At 50.2% G+C, this 19,765-nt stretch overlaps 1 long non-coding RNA gene across 1 annotated transcript in view; it reads left to right on the forward strand.

The window, feature by feature from the left end:
- LOC139054717 (uncharacterized) overlaps positions 1 to 19,765 on the forward strand; it is a 94,074-nt gene that overhangs the window by 12,823 nt on the left and 61,486 nt on the right. The window lies entirely within an intron of this gene.

The following is a 19,765-nucleotide window of genomic DNA, read 5'->3' on the forward strand; positions in this document are numbered from 1 at the left end:
TCTCGTATGTTCCAATTTTGTGCTATCCTGTCTGCGTGCAAGTCGTATTTTAAGAAGGTCGTGACGCAATTTACTTTGAAAATTCAGTTAGTTCAATATTGTACTTGCGCTTGGCGGAGGGCCTAGAAGAATGAAGAGGTATGCTGCATTTCCGCACACGGGCGTGTGCACACACTGTATGCGTCCTTCATGCGTGGATGCTCTGCCTGTTGCATCTGTCGAACAGCAGGTGTTGCGACCCTAATCGACATTATGCCAAACACTGTGCGAAAACAATACTGCCACATAACAGCCGCGGCCATACAGACAGACCTCAAACGGCAGCTAGAAAAAGGCATTGTCTTTGAGTTTCCACGTAACAGAATTATGTTTTCTCGTATATTCGAATTAAAATCCGAAGCTATCATGTCTGCGGCTTGGGTCTAAGTCGTACTTTACGAATTGCCTGACGCAATTTCGTTTGAAAAATTCGATTAGTTCAATAAGGCACTCGCGCTTGGCGGATGGTCTAGAATAATGCGGATGTATGCTGCACTTCCGCACAGGTGCGTGCGCGAGTGACGTACGCTGCTTGTGGTGACGGTGCTTGTCTAACGTCGCCTATAACGTTGGTAGCAGCTTCGCTGTACATCCACTTTCATAGGGTGGAATAGAGGCGGATTTCTTCTCTTCTTATTGTGTTCTAAGAACAATGAGGAATCTACGAACGTAATTATTTACTTCGCTTTTTCGAAATACATTCTGAGCAGTAATTTTGCGGTGACAGAAGAAAAGGAAGTGCATGTGCGGAGACTAAGCAGCAAAGTTTTAAAGAAGTTGTGATGGCTGTATTTGCGTCAAGTTATTTCTAACAGATGAATAATGTGCGACCCCCTGTGGTGGCGTAGTGGCAGTGGCACTGCGCTACTAAGCCCGAGGGTGCGGGATCGAATCCTGGCCGTGATAGCCGCATTTTTATAGGGATGATAAGCAAGAACGCCCGTGTACCACGCATTGGTTGCACGTTAAAGAACCCAGAGTGGTCCAAGAACCCACTGTGGCGTGCCTCATAATCAAATCGTGGTTTTAGAACGTAAAACCGCAGAATTCAATTTTAATTAAGGATGTGCGGACCATTGGAAAGTATTGCATATACTTCACTCCTCTTCTTTCCCGTCTTCTCCCCCAGTGGGATGTTCGTACTCGGCCGCGAGGCTATCTTTTACTCTTGTAGTGGACACTTCAAAGCTATAAAAAAGAAAATTGGGGACATATACTTCTATTATATATATTTTTAAAATCTAGTGCCGAAACCCCACAGCGCTGGTATGTTAGCGTGACGTCACGGATTTCAAAGTAATTTCTCGTGTTTCGTCTGTCGTGAAGGCATACAGTAGAATTCCTGGAAATCTTGCTCTTCTTTGGCTGCTTTCAAAATACAATGCATAGTCCATGTTCAGCGTTAAATAATTAACGAGGTAAGAGCAGGCGCTGTCAAAATTTATGACGTCACGGGGCGCGGGTGCCGGAATTAACTTCAAGGCGGCGTCGCCACCCGTCTTTGTTTCTTACCTCTTTTCTGGCTTACCGCGCTACTTCTAACGGCAAGAGTGGCTTCGTTGGTATTTGAGAAGGGTTTCTTACTAATCAGCTAAGTCTTCTTTTTTTTCTCTCTTTAGCGTCCATTTAACGAACCTGACTGATCAAGTCTGATGCCCCAAAGCTTCTCACGGGCGATGAGAGACGCCATAGGAAAGAAAGTTTCGCACTAATCCTCACCATTCTCGGGTTGATATAAACTTATCAGATCTCAACAGACTATCGTTTTTTTGTTTTATTTTTTTTGCATTCTGTTTTTAACGGAATGCAGTTGCTGCATTAGGGGATAGAACCCACGACGTCGTGCTCCGCGTTACAATGCTGCAGTCACTGAGTCAGCGTTGAAAATTACCTCAACGTGAAATTTCACAACATAAGGAAAGGAAGGCACTGTTAACCGTTGCGTACATATAAGCAAAAACGAAATTCAGCAGACAACGTCAGAACGTATACGTATACGATGTTACGTAAACTCTTAAACGGTGCTTCGTTCCTGGCCGTCCGTCAACTGAACAGGAAAGCTGTGTTCAACCGTGATAGCTTGAAAGATGGACCAGGTGCTATAGCAGTTTAGCTTAACATCCCAATATTAAAAGCTCATTAAGCAATCACAGAGCCACGGTATAGACTGGTGAATTGCGTACACCGGTAACCCTCTCGGCGTTTGTTAATGGCAAGAATTGGAGCTCGTTAGCGGCATAGCACGAAGACCTAACTTTTTTTTTATTTCGTACTGGAACCGCGAGTAAATTACGGTATTTTATTGTGTCGTTCACAAATATCGTGTTATTTTCTGAAATTTTATTATTCCTGCAGCTAAATGCCACCATAGGCAGTGTGCCTTAAGCAGCAAAATTATACAAAAGTTACTTGAAGTTTTAATTTGTGTTAAGACGCAACCTTACAATGGTATTAAGTAATAAATGCTCAACCATAGACCTAATATATCCCGTCACAGGGACCTACTTGAGAAATTTGAGGAAGGCGTTGCCATCCATCTATAGCTACCACGTAAACCGTGGTAGCTATAAGCACCAATCAATGGCGTTCTTTTGCTCAACACAAGGTTGCACGTGGTTCAAGATGGTGGACTGTCTTTAGAAACGTTGCCCAAACGTGAGCAAGCACACGCAGCTAGAAGACATTCTACAAGACTATGTGAGGCCTCACATGATCTGGTCATGCTATTTTTCAAACGTTAATCACCATAGAAAAGAAACATGCGAGGCTGCATGGTGTCTGGCAATACGTCCGCTACAACTACATAGGAGCTTGACGCGGCGGATTATGACGCAATCATCAAGGCTGCTGTGTACATTTGATACATGGAGCAAACGCAGAATAATAATTTTCCTGGCGCTTTAAGTTAGCCGGCGCAGTCAGAAACGCAAATGCTCATTTAGCCACAAGACGTAGCAAGCTATAGCCTAAGTGTACATGGCGCGCCGCTTTCCATGTCGTTCGCGCATAGCCTTTTTTTTTTTCATTGCGTAGGAATTTCCACGCGCACGCTCATCCACGACGAACAAACACACATATGCACGCACGCATGCCCACGCGTGTATGCGTTCAAACCCAAGCGCACGCACCAACACGCTGGCAGCGCGAACACATGCACGCAAGGGCAGTGCACGTGTTTACGCCGCACGACTCGGCTGCCGTTCTCGAGCCGTTTCTCTCCATTGCTTCCTCATTTCGATGCTAATGAGAATAATTAATAGCTCATAAAACACGTCTGTGTGGGCCATAGCCACGACCCCAATTTGAGGCGTCCACACTCGACCCCACGGCGCGGTCACAACAATGCGCGCAGAAAATCAACTAGGAAGAAAGAGAGAGAGGGAAAGGAGGGGGGTTAGTGCTTGCCGCAGGTACACACATCCGCTTCATTAGGCAAAAGCGGACTCTCTGCACGCGCGCGCGCACAACGCAAATGGCCGCTCCAGTTGGGGCCTGTCCCTGAAGGCCTCCCACCCATTGAGATGCTAATGAGGCTGCAGCCAGCCGCGCGCTCGGTCGCGCGTTCGCTTCTTCTCTGCCGCTGCATATATCGGTCCCACGGAGGCAGCCGCGGCTTTGCCACGGACGCGCGTGCGCGAGCACCTGCGTGTTTGCGCGCGCGCACGACTGCCGCACGCGGAGCGGTTTTTTTCCCCCGTTTAGCACTGTCGCGCACTCGCACACATACCAGGGGTGTACGCGCATACCTGCAGCCGCGTCGGCTGTGCACTGCGTGGAACGGTAATTGGCGCTCGTACACGAAGAGGCGCGGTTTGCGAGATGCCGACGCGCAAGCTTCTCCCTACCACCGCCGCTCGTTTGGTGGCGTGTTGTGTGTAATGTGCCAGTGAAACTGCCGGCCAAGTATACGCAAAGTACAGGGGTGGGCAACCTGTCGGATTTTGGCGCCGCTTCCTCCAAGACACTGAGCAGTCTTGCGTACAGTTTCGCAAAATTATCCGTCGTCTTTCACCGGCCAGTAAAGCGGAGCAAAATGATGAAGCGCAACTAGGCCAGTATGGCCGGGAGTAGGAGCCTCAGCCGCACGATTCCGTGGGAGGTGCGTTACAGGTCGTTGGGCTTACCAGTGCGCGCTTGCACTCTAAGCAGCTGCAGGTTGCCCTGCGAAACAACGCATCACACTCATGTCGGAAGGCGAAGCATACCCACCACCGAAACGAAGCGATCGAGTGAAGGCGGCGGTTTATTCGACCGCGCACATTTAGCACACCGCAGAGAATGACGGTCATTATTGTGACTACCAAGTGAGGAAATCGAAATGCTACCCGCGCATGCGATGGCGGCGACGGTGGTTAGGTGTACTGTCGCAGTAGCAAAGTGTGTTCACTTCCTCTCTGTTTGTTGTCTTCCTGTCGCGTTGCGGTTAGTAATGAACTTGTCGTACACCTCGATCAGAGAGACAAAGACCAACTTTCTAACGATACTTGGACAGGCTTGCCTGTCGACACACGTAGCATACTAGTCGCAGTGAGTACGCGATTGTATTCTCAAGGGAGGCGAGGGATCACCATGTTTTTTCAACACATGCTGCAACTGCGTCAAAAGAAAGGCTGATTCGCTTGGAAAGTCATAAATCTGTTCTACAGCTTGGCGCCTTTCCTAGGGCCATGCACGTGAAGCAGCCCGTGCTTGTAGTTTCGTGCTCCCACCCTCCTCGTATGACTTAAACAATTACATTCTGGGGTTTTACGTGCCAAAACAACGATATCATTGCGAGTCCCGTCGTACAATGGGAGATTCCGGATTAAAGCGGCCATCTGGGGTTCTTTAACGTGCGCCCAGTGCTTGGTACAAGGATGCTGTTTTTTAAAACTTAGCCCCCAACTCAAAGGCGGCCGGAATTCGATACTGCACCGCCTAGCGTAGCTTCGCAATGCCACGTAGGCACTATATGCCACCACAGTCGGTTCGTGCTCAGTAAACGGCGACGCTGTCGGCGTGCACGCAGAAATGTTCAATGCACGGCAAAGGGTACCGTCATTCGACGACTTAACGTTAAACAAACATCTCGCGTGTGTCAGTATAAATGAATAAGACCTTTTACAGCAAGAAGTCTGCGCACCGCGCCTCCAGAGGCCGCCACAGGCCCCGTCGCCATTGAGCGCCTTCTGAATCGAGGTCAAGCAGCCATCAGCCGTTGCCCGCCGCTCCAGAAATATTCCGGCGACAGGGCGGGAATCGCTTAGTACACTTCCATTTTTTTTTACGTGGAAGAGCAGAGGGAAGACGTGCTCTATCGTGAACTGCAAAAAAATGCGACAGTGACTTGAATGCGAAGGACGAGACTGGTGCGCATGTATTATCCGTCTCAGCTGCAGATGCACAGAGTGCCCGTGTTTACGACCGGTCGTCATGCGCACCTTTGCACAAGACAAGCACAAGCTCTACCGCCAGCACATGATAGCCAATTGCCGGCAATGACCGGCAACCGATTTAACACACATTGTTAAAGAAAAACTGCTTTTTAATGAAGGACAAGACACAACTTGAATTTATTCAACAAAAATAAAATTTCTTATCAATTTTATGTGATGCGGGGAGAAAAGAAAATAACGTTGTTACCTTTATAATTAAGAATAATTGTTTTTAGCGCCCCCTAAAACAAGAGTACTCGGAACTGGTGTCATCCGGAGAATTCGTTCCAAGTGGATCCGCTTTGCGAAGCGAACTCCCCGGCTAGAATTTGTAAATTGTAATATGGGCCATAAGGTAATTAGTTACAAAGTTAATTAGGGGTTTTTGTAAATTAGTTGATTATGCATTTGAATTTTTTTTGTGCGCCTAGTTAGAATCGTGTTATCTGCCACAGGCAGACTTCAAGACATTTTGAACGTGCTCACTGAAACATTCTGTATGTGCCTCTGCCCTCGACGGGCAGAAAATCAGAAGCCACTCGCTGTCTTCTATCGGCGCTGTTGAACAATTGACCATGCGCATTCTAAGGCGATCATCTTTGACCAATGCAAATGCCAGCCAACTGTCCTCCGCGTGTATATGGGTTTCTGCGAATTTTATCCTCCACATTAAAACACCCAGGTGTCTGCGCTATGCGCGTCACTGTTTGCGTTCCATGGCCACTTACCAGCAATCGAAGGCGATGCTATTGTAAAAACAACCTTGTTTTCAGTCTTGTGACAGAGAAGTCGCCGCGAACGATTGTCCCTTTAGCATGAAATAGGACAAATGCGAATTTTATTCTCCACATTAAAACGCTGAGGTGTCCGCCCTATGCGCGTCACTGTTTGCGTTCCATGGCCACTTACCAGCAATCGAAGGCGATGCTATTGTAAAAACAACCTTGTTTTCAGTCTTGTGACAAAGAAGTCGCCGTGAACGATTGTCCCTTTAGCGCGAAATATAGGAAAAATGGCAAAATAAGCAGCACGACGCAACGACTGCGTACTTATTCTCTCGTATTTTGTGCTATTTCCCGCTAGAAGGATAACGGAGCGTCAACTCTCACGCCATCTGAACATGTGGAAGCACATACTTCTGCAGCGGTACGGCAAATACTGAGAAATACGAATACGGTCACGGAATGGATGCAATACCGCGAAACGGTGTTCCTAACGCGACAGCCTGCATTACGATGGAGGCGGAATCAAAATATAAGATTCCTGGGGCTTTTACATCCCACAATCACAATCTCATAATGCGGCTCGCCGCAGTGAGGGACTCAGGTTTAATTGTGACCATCCGGGTTTTTCAGGCGCGCCCAGTGTATACAGTACACGAGCGTTTTTACATTCCTCCGGCCATCGAAATGCGGCCAGTCACGACATGGACTTGATGCTGCGAGCTCGTGCTTAACAGCGAATAACGCCAAAGCAACTAAGCAACCACGGCGGTTGGTCCATAACCGAGAAAACATGTTTAAATCCATGACGTCACTGTAACGTACCGGCGCTGAAGTTAGAGCGTCATTTTTTGTTCTTGTAACTACCTATTATCCCCGAAATCAACGAAAGCAGAGTTCTTCAAGAATACTTTAACAATATAAACTGATTCAATGGTTCGCTTTAATGTCTCCCTAGGCTAAGAATCATGCTAAAGGCCGGCCCTCATAGACAACTTGCACAATGCCACAAGCCTGTGCGCGCATTTGGTTCCACCACCATCGTGAAGGGTAGACGCATGCACGGGCGAGTGCAGGACGCTCTTTTGAAATACATATGCGCCGTGCTGCTCTGCCACGGAGGTGCCCACCATTCGTTCGTATTTCACGCAAATTCTAATAGTTATGTGTAGTTGAAAGGAACGTGCACAGCACACACATGGCTAGTGATTTCATTTTTCACGTTCCTGAGCTACAATGTCGCCTGAGCGGCCTGCCACTCGCCCAATGCCAGTGTAGGCAACATGACATGCAGCGGTGACGGTGACAAGCTGATGCGATCATGTCGCCGAATACTGCAGCGCTTGCGAGGCCCCTTCAGCCGTGCTAGATGGCGGCGCTGCATTGCTACATCAGCACATAAGATATCGCAGTACGCCGTGCTTCTTTTCATGCGAAAGTATTATATGCCTATTACGTGAAAATCCGCCGTTGTCGTCGGCGTCGTGACCGAAAGATGGTACCAAAAATGGCCGATGGCATGACAAATAAAAACACGTGAAAAATGCTTGGATTGACGTCGAATTTGCCAGGCAGGTTTCTGTAAACCAAGGCAGTTAATAGAATTGAAAAGAAAATTTGGTACATTTCGGTCTGGGTGGGAATAGAGCTCAGGCCTTCGGGGTGCGAGACGAGCACGCTTCCTCGACGCCACGGTGGCTCCACGGATCTGGTTGACTAAAGTTGTGCCTATGGGATGAACATTGCGGGGCGACGGGGCGACGACAAGCTTCTCCTCTATTTCTCTGGGAACTAGGTTGTTGTTAGCCAAGTTCTTGGTGGGGGCGAGTCCGATCTCCTCGAGGATCCATCCACCTGCCGGCCGGCGTGGCGGACAGCCGAATTAGCTGGTGTTGTGTACACAACATACACAACAGTCGAGTAGGTGGGTGTCCTCGGTATGCGTTCTGAAGGGTAGCCCGAAGGCTCTCTGGATTTTTCTAATGAGGGCATTGAGCTTGTCCCGCTCGGCTCTGAGCCAATTGTGCATGGTCACCATGAGGGTGAAGTGACACAGCACAAAGGCGTTGATGAGCTGAAACAGGTTGTCCTCCTTGAGGCCACGATGTCTGTTCGCGGCCCTTCGCACTAAGCGAAGAGCGCTGTCGGTCTCTGCAGTGATTTTGCGCAAGGCAGTGCCGTTGCCGCCAACCAATTCGATTAACATATCAAGAACTCCGATAGTGTCGACCCTAAGTATTGGGTCGCCGCTTCGAGTGAACAGGTGAATGTCACATTTGGAGACCGGTTTCCAGCCCTTGGGTCTGCCCCCTCTTTTCTTTCTGTAAAGCAGAAGCTCGGATTTGGTCGCGGGACATCTTAATTCGGTGGGTAGCAGGTACTGCTCCGTGACATCTACGGCCTCTAGCATGGCGCTTTCCACTTGCACTTGTTACCGCCGGTGAACCAGATCGTTATGTCATCGGCATAGATGGTGTATTTGATACCTTCAACTTGGGCCAGCTTTCCTGAGAGGCCAAGCATGCAGATGTTGGAGAGAGTGGGCGAAATGACCGCGCCTTGCGGCGTGTCCCGTGGATTCAGGAGCACCTCGTTGGAGACAAAGTCGCCGATCTGCAGCTTCGCTTTCCTCCCCCTCAGGAACGAACGGACATAGTTATATAGCCTGGGGCCCAGCTCGACATCTGCGGCGTAGGCCAGGATGTATTCGTGGAGAACGTTTTCAAACGCCTTCTCGAGGTCGAGTTCGTGGTGTCTGGGGTCCCTGGTACTGCCGTCGATGATTTGATCTTTGATAATCTTCATGGCGTCCTGCGTCGAGAGGCTGGCGCGGAAGCCAATCATGTTGTGAGTATAGACGTTGCTGTCTTCGAGATATCTACTTAGTCTATTGAGGACGACGTGCTCCGCCACCTTCCCGACGCAGGAAGTGAGAGAGATGGGTTGGAGGTTCTCCATGTTCGGAGCCTTGCTGGGTTGTGGGATCAGAACCATGTTGACGGTCTTCCATTGCTCTGGGACGCTGCCGTTTCTCCGCGTCTCGTTGATCTTCTAGATGAGGTATTCGATCAAACGATCGTGAAGGTTCCGCAGCATCTTGTTGGTGATGCTGTCGGCACCTGGCGCAGACTTACCCTTCAGTGCAAAAGTGGCTTGCCTGATTTCCGCCATGGTGAGATCTTCGTCCGACTTCAGACGGGCCGGGCCGAGGTAGTCGGGAAACCGGACTTCATCTCCATGATTTACAGGTAGGTACTTCCCCATGAGCTTGACATCCATCTCGTCCCTGGAACAAAATCTGGTAGCTTCGTGCAGGGCTCTTGCGAGCATGTGTCTTTGAATGAATCTGTTGCTGCTTTCGTTGAGGAGTGTTTGAGCATGCCCCAGAATTTGCCGTTGCGCATCTGCCCGTCGATCGAATCACTGACCTCGTCACATTGCTGCTTGCCTGGGGTCCGACAGTGATCTTGATGGTCTTGTTGAACTCGGAGTTCTCTTGCCTCATTCTTGGGTTGAAACTTTGTCCCTTCCGTCGGAGGAGGAGCGCCTGCTTGGCCTCGATCAGATCGGCTAGCCTGCTGTCCATCTTCTCTACGTCCAAGTCGGTGACGATCTTCTTAGTGGACGACTCCGCGTCACTCTTGATTCGGTCGCACCAATCTTCCAGGTCTTTGGGAAGGGTTGCGCTTTCGTTGCCGTGGAGCTTGCGAACATGGTCTCAGTCTGTTACGGCGAACTCTCTGGATTTACTTCGGGCGACGTTGAAGCGGGTCTTGAGCACGTAGTGGTCGCTGCCGAAATCTATTGCGGTGTTACTCCGCTCGACTCCCTCGACGTTCTCCACCCACGAACGCCAGATCGAGCGGAGGGGGGGGGGGGTGTCCTGGTTCATTGAGTTGGCGATTCGGGTCGGGAACGCTTTGTCCGTCATGAACGTGAGGACTATTAACGCGACAGCGTTAAGGAGCTCGTGTCGCAGAAAAGCCGGTGCCGTCGGCGTCGGCGGCGTTGGCCGTGAGCGAAAAATGGCGGAAGGCATTTCATAAATAAAAACAACTGCTATGATGGGCTGGGTGGGAATCGAACCAGGGTCTCCGGAGTGTGAGACGGAGACGGTACCACTCAGCCATGAGTTTTTTTTCGATGGTTCAAAGCGCGACAAAAGCGCCTCTGGTGAATTGCGGTGTTGCCTTAGAAATGTGTCATATAAAATTATGCTGGGGTGTATATCGGTAATTATAAGCATGTAAATTACAGAACTCGCAGTTAAACGAGTAGCGAAGTACGTTTCCGCTACATATCTCATGCGCTTGGCGCACACGCAGAGCCATCTTGCGGCAAACACAGAAGACCTCCTCCTCGCCATGTACGGCGCTGCCCCGACAGGTGGCGCGCCACTCGCTCACTTCTCCCCTTCGTCTCGTTTGAGCGCATTAGGGGCCGTGCGGGGACCGGTGCGAGGATGCCCCAATACCCTTGCGTTTAATAAGTTTTCTTGCTCTCTCCCCTTCCAACTTCCAGCGTGCGTCACTCGAACCCTCGTGTTTAGGTGACGCGGCTCCTCTTTCCGCTTATAGCGCGGTTCCTAGGTGCAGCCTCCGATGAGGGACGCCTCTGACGTGATCGCGGCGCCGGAGCGCATCTGGTGGGAAAGAGTCCCCTGCGATGTGTGCCGTGCTGCTGGCGAGGAGTCATGCGTCTGCGTGGTGCTCCCAAGCGATATTGAGGACGATCCCGTCGAGGCGTCAGCCCCATGATCGCGTCTGCCTTCATGGCGCGTCGCGGCCCGGCTGTCCGTGCCGATCACGACGTTTGGCTCGCGTAGATCGTTTCTCCCTCCGAGACACCGAGTTCTTTGGTTCGTTCCGCTTGCTCAAGTGCACGTTTCGTTGCCGCGCTGAACGCTGCGTTGCTCGGCGCTCACCGCATGATTGGTGGGTGCAAAGTCCGATGCGGGGCGCCTCGTAAGTGATCGCTGCGCCGTAGCGCATTGTCTTACAGCCCTTGGCGGGTCGACGGGAACGCTTTCGCGTTCCACTCTTGAAGGCGAAGCTTAAGCGTCCTCCAATTTTTTTGTTGGCGTTCTGCTACAGACCACGGCCCTTGCCCGTGTCGTAGACATACGCCCACAGACCGTACGTGCGTTGAAGTCCCCGACGACGACCAGGGGTTGTTTGCCGGTCAGGTCGACGGACTTCTCGAGTATCGTCTTGAACTGCTGCCGGGAGTCCGTGGGATTGTTGTAGATGTTGAATATAAAGACGCTGTTTCTTCGCTGGTTGCGTTGTCTCGTGTTACGAAGAACCTCCGTTATGACGTATGTGAGACAAGTACGTAAGCCTCCTGTCAACTAACGTGCTTACTCTCCGACCTACGGGCTGCACGGAGACGGCCCCACAACCGGGGATGGATGCGGAAAAAATGAAGGTTTTCTGTAATGCTATTTATTACCTGTAGTTTGTTAGCTAGTGATACAAAATATTGCTGCAACAGAGCCCTCTTATTGGAGTACCCTCTGCACTTCTATATATATATATGGCCAAATTCTGAAATCTTCTTTGGAACTATCCATGATTAGTCAAATATTCTGTGTCACCCGCTGTATGGGCCGCATGTAAAAAGCTTCCCCCAGTCTGACGCGCCGATGTGCTCATAGCACTGATTATAGAAACCGACGCGTTCGGAAAAACGACCTGCATCGGAGTTACGGACGTAGTATTTGGGATCACCGGGCGCTTGAGGGCGTCCATGCGATTGGCCAGCGCACCTATAGGCCAGCGTCCCTTCGGGTTCCCTAGGGCAACCTGCACCTGTTCTATGCCTGCTGTAACTGCTGCACGTTCTTAGTGAGTGTGGACAACATGCCCTTTATCTAATTGGTTTGCGTACTCGATTCTTCCTTACTCTAAACTGCCCTACGCTTCGGGGCCCGGGCCGAGTCGCTAGCTGCAGCCGGTGCATAGGTGGCAGTCGGCGCCGACGCTTTGGCCGAAGCACTCTGACTGATTGCCAGTTTCTTAATCTCTGCCATTTCGCTAGCCACCTGTCTGACCATTTCTTTAAGCCCGCGTTTTCCTTCTGAAGGCACGCTTCTTCGACGTGCCTAGCTTGCTCTGGGAGCGGGTTGCGTGGACCCCGGCAGGGTCCCGCTTCGCCGCCACCACTAACCGTACCGACCTAGGATAGGGACAACTTCCTCTTCCTCTGCTGGTCGACGCTGGAACCGGACCTGGCCCTGCAAACGGAACAGCTCCTGGATCTGCCACTGGACCTGGATCAGCCCCTGGATCAGCATCTGGCCCTGAACCTCGAACGGCGTCCTGAAGGCCCGGAAGTAACCGACGGAGTGGGGCTCCTAAATCTGCAGCTCCCGCGGGACCCGGAGCGACCGGTGATGGCCGGGAGCTGTCGCTCGTCCATTGCGAAGGCCGGAGACTTGCTTCTGTTGGCTCGGGATCGCGCCCCGCGCCTGCATCTGACGAGGTACAAAGGCTGATACCTCTGCTTGCACACCTTGGCGGCGGTGAAATGTCGGCCACAGTACAGCCTGCATTTGGGGTCGCATTTGTGTGATTCGTCCGGGTTAGCGTTGCCTTATCCCCTGCACACGGCTTCGTCCGGAAAGGAGCAGATCTGCTCGATGCCCGAGGCAACGACAGGCGTACCACACTTCCACTTCAGCAGAACTGATAGTTGGGCGAGTTGGTACGAATTCGTAGTAAAATATTTAGCGTGCGCAAAATATTTACTATGAACACTTCCTATATTTAATAGTGTGCGCGCTAAATATTTTACTATGAACACTTCCACTTGCTTTCGATATAAGGTACACTTGACGAGTGCAGCACCATACGAGACGTAGTTTCGCACCTTGTAGCCGTCGAAGACCACAACCACCATGCCCGTGCTCTTGATTCGTTTGGCCCTCAAGGCCAGTGGGTTCTCTGAGTTGACGATCTTGCGGTCGAGCTCCTCCGGCCGATGCCGCGGATGAAGCCGTTGCACGTGGAGTGGGCCGCCGCTACGTAGCCGTGGACCTCGTGCTGCTGACCGCCAAAGTCGATGCACTCAACCCTGACGTAGCGGGTCGCGTTCTCTCTGCTGGGGGTACTGACGACCGTGATGCTTTGTTGAAAATTCGGGCACATCGTGTCCGAGTCCCACTTCGCCGGGTCGATGCCGACCGCGTTCCATATGGCCTCGGCCACAATTGTCGGGCCCACCTTGCTAATCTTCAGACCTCACCTCGGCCTGTCTTCGCGTCTTCTTCGGGCAGCGGAGGCATCCTTCAACCCCGAATAATCTTGACTTTAGCGGTGCCGCGGTCTTGACGACCCTGGGCGGCCGCGTTGTAGTTTGGCTTAGCGCAGGTGGAAATGGCATGATAATTCGACGGGCGCTGGTTTGGCTCCGGAGCGCCTGGCAGCAACTGTTTGCTATCCGGAATCCTTGGAAAACTCTTCGGGAGTCAGAAACTCCCCTTCCATTTCACATTCCACCACTGCACAGTCTCAGAGTATCCGCATAGGCGAGAAAAGAAGCGTGCGCCGCAGCAGCACCTCGCCGGGTTAACCCAAGCGCGGTTAGAGTTAGCTTCACAGCGGCGTGGTCCGTACGAAAAAGGGCCATAAAATCGCAAAAAGGCCATTCACCTTGAAAAATTGGGTATCGACGTGATCTCCATACGAGTACGTTGGCGCCAGAATCGTCGAACTAGGCCTAAATTAAAGCACCGAAATCATTTTCAGAAGCGAAAGCCGGCAGAAGCGCCGGTGGTGCGATCGTTCGTGCATATGGTGCATACGGCGTTTGATGCACGGCAATAGACGATTCGCCAGGCACGTACCCAGGATTTTTTTTCGGGGGGGGCCCACCACCTTCATCATCATCATCATCATCATCATCATCATGTTTTATGTCCACTGCAAGACGAAGGCCTCTCCCTACGATCTCCAATTACCCCTGTCCTGCGCCAACCGATTCCAACTAGCGCCCGCGAATTTCCTAATTTCATCGCTCCACCTGTTTTGTCGTCCTCGATTGCGTTTCCCTTCTCTTGGTACCCATTCTGTAACCCTAATAGTCCAACGGTTATCTAACCGGCGCATTACATGACCTGCCCAGCTACATTTTTTCCTCTTGATGTCAATTAGAATATCGTCTATACCCGTTCGCTCTCTGATCCAAACCACCCTCTTTCTCTCTTAACGTTATGCCTAGCAATCTTCGTTCGATCGCTCTTTGCGTGGTCCTTAAATTGCTCTCAAGTCTCTGCCCCATATGCACTGGCAAAATGCATTGGCACTGGACATATTGCACTGCCGAAATGCACTGATTGCACACCTTACTTTTCAATAATAATGGTAAGCTTCCAGTCAGGAGCTGGCAATGTCTGCCGTATGCGATCCAACCTATTTTTATTCTTCTGTGAATTTCCTTCTCATGACCAGGGTTCCCTCTGATTAATTGACCTAGGTAAACGTACTCCTTCACAATCTCTAGTGGCCGACTGGCCATCCTGATCTCTTGTTCCTTTGCCCGGCTATTTACCATTATCTTCATCTTCTGCATAATAATATTCAACCCCACTCTTACACTCTCTCTGTTAAGGTCTCCAATCATTTGTTGTAACTCGTCTGCATTGTTGTTGAATAGAACAATGTCATCGGCAAACTGAAGGTTGCTGAGATATTTGCCGTCGATCTTAACTCCTAAGCCTTCCCAGTTTAACAGCTTGAATTCTTCTAAGCACGCAGAAAATAGCTTTGGAGAAATTGTGTCTCCCTCTCTGACCCCTTTCTCTATAGGTATCTCCCTGCTTTTCTTGTGTAGCATTAAGGTAGCTGTAGAACCTCTGTAGATATTCTAACGCGAAAGACGAGTCAGTAAGACGAGAAATTATTTACAGATTATATTTACAACAACGGTTGCAGCGCTGACCGGCTAGATTCACAGCGCGAGCCCAGTTCGTTCTTCCTCCTCTTTTCTGGAGTGATGGCGCCTACGCGCCTCGTTCAAACAAACAAATACCACATGCATGTAGCAATATTTTCCAAGCTTTTTACGTAAGCGTTCTGTACTCCTTGATTACGTAGTGCCTCTACAATTGCTGGTGTCTCTACTGAATCAAATGCCTTTGCGTAATCTATATAAAATACATAGAGAGGCTTATTGTACTCTGCAGATTTCGCGATAACCTGATTGGTGACATGGATGTGATCCATAGTAAGGTATCCCTTCCTGAAGCCAGCCTGTTCCCTTGGTTGACAAAATCCAGTGTTAACCTTATTCTATTGGAGATTATTTTGGTAAATATTTTATTAATACTGGGAGCAAGCTAATGGTCCTATAATTGTTAAATTCTTTAACGTCTTCTTTTTTGTGGATTAGTATAATGACTGCATTCTACCAGTTTTCTGGGACCTTTGCAGTCGATAGACACTTCGTATAAAGAGCCGCCAGTTTTCCAAGCATTATGTCTCCTCCATCTTTGAATAAATCGACTGTTATTCCACCTTATCCTCCTGCTCTTCATTGTTTCATGTCTTGCAGGCCCTTATGTCTTTTATTGTCTTGGGCCCTTCTGACCTCATCGCTAGTTATAGGAGAGTTTCTGTATGCTGTTCATTACTGTTTCTAAGTGAACTATTGTGACTCCTCTGGGTATTGTATACAGGTGAGCTTAGAAGATTTCCGCTACTTTTACTATATCTTTGAGATTGCTGATATTATCCTTCTTATCTTTTAGTGCATGAATCATGGTTTATCCTATGCCAGGTTTCGTTTTTTACTGATTTCAGGCTGCGTTCGTTTTTTACGGCTTCTTCAGTGTTTCTCATGTTATAGTTTCGAATATCAGTTATTTTCGACTTGTTGATCAGTTTTGACAGTTCCGCGAATTGCGTGACGCTGTGCGGCCGCCAGTCCCATACAACCGCGTAGAGCGCACGACTCTGCGATTCAAGACGTACTGCGCTCACTGCGAAAGGTTAGAAAAACACCCACATAAGCACAGCAGAGAAGTGGCTACGTGAGGCGGTTCGACCGATAACTGTAGAAGCGTCATTCAAAGCAAGTAATTGTTCTCCACTTCCGGCGGCGTTTTCTCTACTTCCTTTTTAAATAAAAAGATGTTGATCCATAAATATTCTCATAACCAACGGTTCACTTTTTTTATTATTCGCTTTTGCTTGCAGTTTGGTTGTTGCCTTGGCTCTCTCCCTTAGTAGATCGCTTAATTTCTCAACTCCTTGCGATTTTTGTTTCCAGTTGCCAATTTTGCACGAAAAGCGCTATACAGTTAGGGAAAAAATAGACGAGGTAACGGGCGACAGTCATCTTGCTTATGGGTTTAAGGGTTATTGCAGGGTTTCATGATGGACGCTTTTTCACATTATTTTATTTCCCACATTATCTAACCCATATCACGTGTATATGGTGCCGGGCATCTGCCAGCGTCGCGGCGAGCCGTAACTCAAGGAAACAATGAAGCAAAGGGATGAGTTAAACGCAATTGGCGTTTTCTCCGGCCGCAGCTCGTTCCATGAGAGTAAAGACCAGCTGAGTAACAGCCTCTCCTCTCCTGCCTCTCCATCCCTCTCCTGGTCCCAGGATCAGCCTAAACAAAGAAGGTTGAACTAACAAAGCAACAGCTATGCGCGTGACGGTTGAATATATGGTGACAACTGAACGCATCTCGAGTTGATCGCGCGGGTGCGGAATCTAAGAGAAAACTGTCCTTCACATTACAAGAGATGCCGATAACTACCGCCATCTAAAAGGAGTGAAAAAGGCAGCATAATGCTGACCGATGAACAGCTGCGAAATCTCAACATTGATCTGGCGGCGCTTTAGGAATGTGTGAGGAGTGGTGGCGTGGGAGGGGAGGGGGGGGGGGGGGTATGCCACTTGATTTCGGGGGGGGCCCGGGCCCCCCCGGGCCCCCCCCTGGGTACGTGCCTGCGATTCGCCATTAAGGGGCCCAGGCACACAGGGTGCATGTGGGCCCCTTAAGGGAGAATGGGGAATGTTACTGAATGGGGAATGGGTAAGGGCACTGATTTTTTTATTTATTTATTTTAGAACTCCTTCGTGGCGCAAGCGCGGGAAGATGCATCACAACATTCTATACCTATCCTGCTGCGCGAAACCAAGCTTGCTTTAGCAGGGATATATCCCAAGCAGCGAACACGTTGTGTGTATGTCGGAATACCCCAGCAAGCTCAGTGAGACATGTAGTATACCACAAGATTCCTACGCGTCTCTTGCGCTCTCATTCACCTTTACCCTTCACGACGATCGCGGGAACCCAAGGTGCGCACAGTGTTGTTCGCATTATGCAAGACGTCTGTTGAGCGAATATGCGGCGTCAAAGTGACGAACGAATTCGCCCGGTGGCCGGCGTAGAAAACGGTGACGCTGGCCGCCGATCTGGTCTCGTCCGATATTTTCGTCGGGCGAGCTTTGCTGTGGAAGCGGCGAGCTCGGGGCGGCGGCGGATGCGAGACAATCGGGCGCTATCATTTCCATCATATACTTGTCTGGTTGGAATGGCTATCGCGAGGCTCCGCCGTATTCACTACCACGGTGTTGTGTTTTTCGTACCATCGCGAGCACCTACCCGGGTTTCATCGTGTGACATGCCGTCTGCGAGACGGTGCACACTGGACTATAGGAATGAACGCCGAAAAGCTCCGAAGGCAGCAATCACAAGGGCGAAAAAAACATAGCGATGGCAGACGGGCTATAGTTGCAGGAGCTCCAACCGAAGTGAAACAAATGTGGCACTCGCACTGCCGTAAAAAAAATAATAATAAAAAGATACGGGCATGTTACGTACGCAGCTGTAACACTACTGAGTCAACTGCCAACCATAATCTATTCAGCTGTGCGCTCAAGCACGCATTTACGGGATGCGTGCTGCCGTACTTCTCCTTGACCACAAATGTCCACACAACAATAGCCCGCAGTTTTGAAAAAAAAAGGAGCCTTTAGCCGCGACCGCAAGTTCCGAATTTGTTAGAGAGCCCACTTTTGTGTAATATTTGCCCAGAAGGGTAGTGGAAAAATGTATTAACAGGTGAAATCCGAAAAGAAAAGCGTTGCAAAGATAATCGATCGTGCTTTACAACGTGTCAAAACGTAAGTCAGAGCACCCACTACACTCGTTCATATTTTAGCGTAGGCCTCAGGAATTACAGCTCAAGTTGAGCTGCCACACTGGTTCGCCGTATTAGATGAACTGGTATGCTTGAGGAGGAGTAGGAAAAAGTTTATTTTCGTCAGATGTTAGAGTTCTCTGAATTATTGGGTTCTTTCTTCTGCCAGGGGGCGTGAAGTGGCCGTAAGCCCTTACTTTTGCTGATCTCCAAAGCCCAGTCCGTAGCTGGACTGAAGTTTTCATTTTCGCTTTGTCTTTCTTGTTCAAGCGAAGCTTGTATTGGCTCACAAGTTTCAAAGGCGATGTAGTCACGCAAACCCTGCAGTCACCCCGCAGTTCCTCCCAGAGCAGAGCAGCTGCGGGAAAAGGCGGTTTGACGAGTTGATAGCTGCTCCTGCACCGGAGCCTGAGTCATTAGACAGTTTTTGTTTCACGTACGTAAAGGCTTTGCGTACGTAGAGCTCTTACGTGTGAGCAGTGCGCCTGCGCAGAACGCAAAGGGTTTGCGTGAGTCTCACGGATGGACGTGAGACTCAAAAGTTTACGTGCGTTCCTTGCGCACGTAGAGAGCTCCGCGCGGCGGTCTCGCGAGATCTCGAACAAGCGAGAGCATCATTGCAAGATGGCAGCCAAACACGCCGACAAGATAGTGCCGCGCCTTCGTTTTTCTAAAAAAACGACTTCGATTTGTTGCGAGGCGTAAGGGAGTGCAACACCTTCGAGGACAACATGCGGTATAGCACTTCTAGTCATTGCGAAGCTCCGATCGGCACAAGAGCACACTTTCACGTGTTCTGCGAGACAATCCAACTCGATTGGCTTGGCTTTGATTTGTCTTGGATGTCAATGGCTACAGCAGTGTTTATACGTGGCGATAGATGACGATACATGGTCGCTTTCAGCGTGCGTCGCGTACGTGTAGCTAAAAGCGTTTCAGGTGCAGTGCGCGTATGGTACGTAGAGCTTTCACGTTTGCATGCGAAGTCTCTGCGTACGTGTAACTAAAACTGTCTATCAGTAAGGATTCCGGCTGCATAGGCGCGCGCTCACGCCACGCTGGCAACCAATCAGAGCCGTTTCGCTTCTGCCTGTGAGGGAAATGGTTTCGTGAACGCTGCGCCGGCTTTGTTTCCGTTCAGCTCATTCTCGGAAAGTGGATGGGACAGGCACGAGTTGTGCCTTCCCCCGAGGAACTGGGAGCCTTCGACGAGCGGCGGCGAGAACTCGCCAGTGAAAGGGTTCGCCGCCGGCGCGCCGATCCAGCTGTTAAGGCCTAAATATAGTACGACGTAGCATGAGCGCACACACGCGTTAAGTCACGTTGGCGAGAACAGCAGCGCCTATAGTTCGGCTGCTGGTTCGACGCACTGGCGCCGCCAACGTAACCGGACGCGGCCAACGCGCTCGGACGAGTCTGGCGTCTCACGACG

This window comes from Dermacentor albipictus, chromosome 1, assembly GCF_038994185.2.
Source record: "Dermacentor albipictus isolate Rhodes 1998 colony chromosome 1, USDA_Dalb.pri_finalv2, whole genome shotgun sequence".
In the NCBI taxonomy this organism is placed as follows: Eukaryota; Metazoa; Arthropoda; class Arachnida; order Ixodida; family Ixodidae; genus Dermacentor; species Dermacentor albipictus.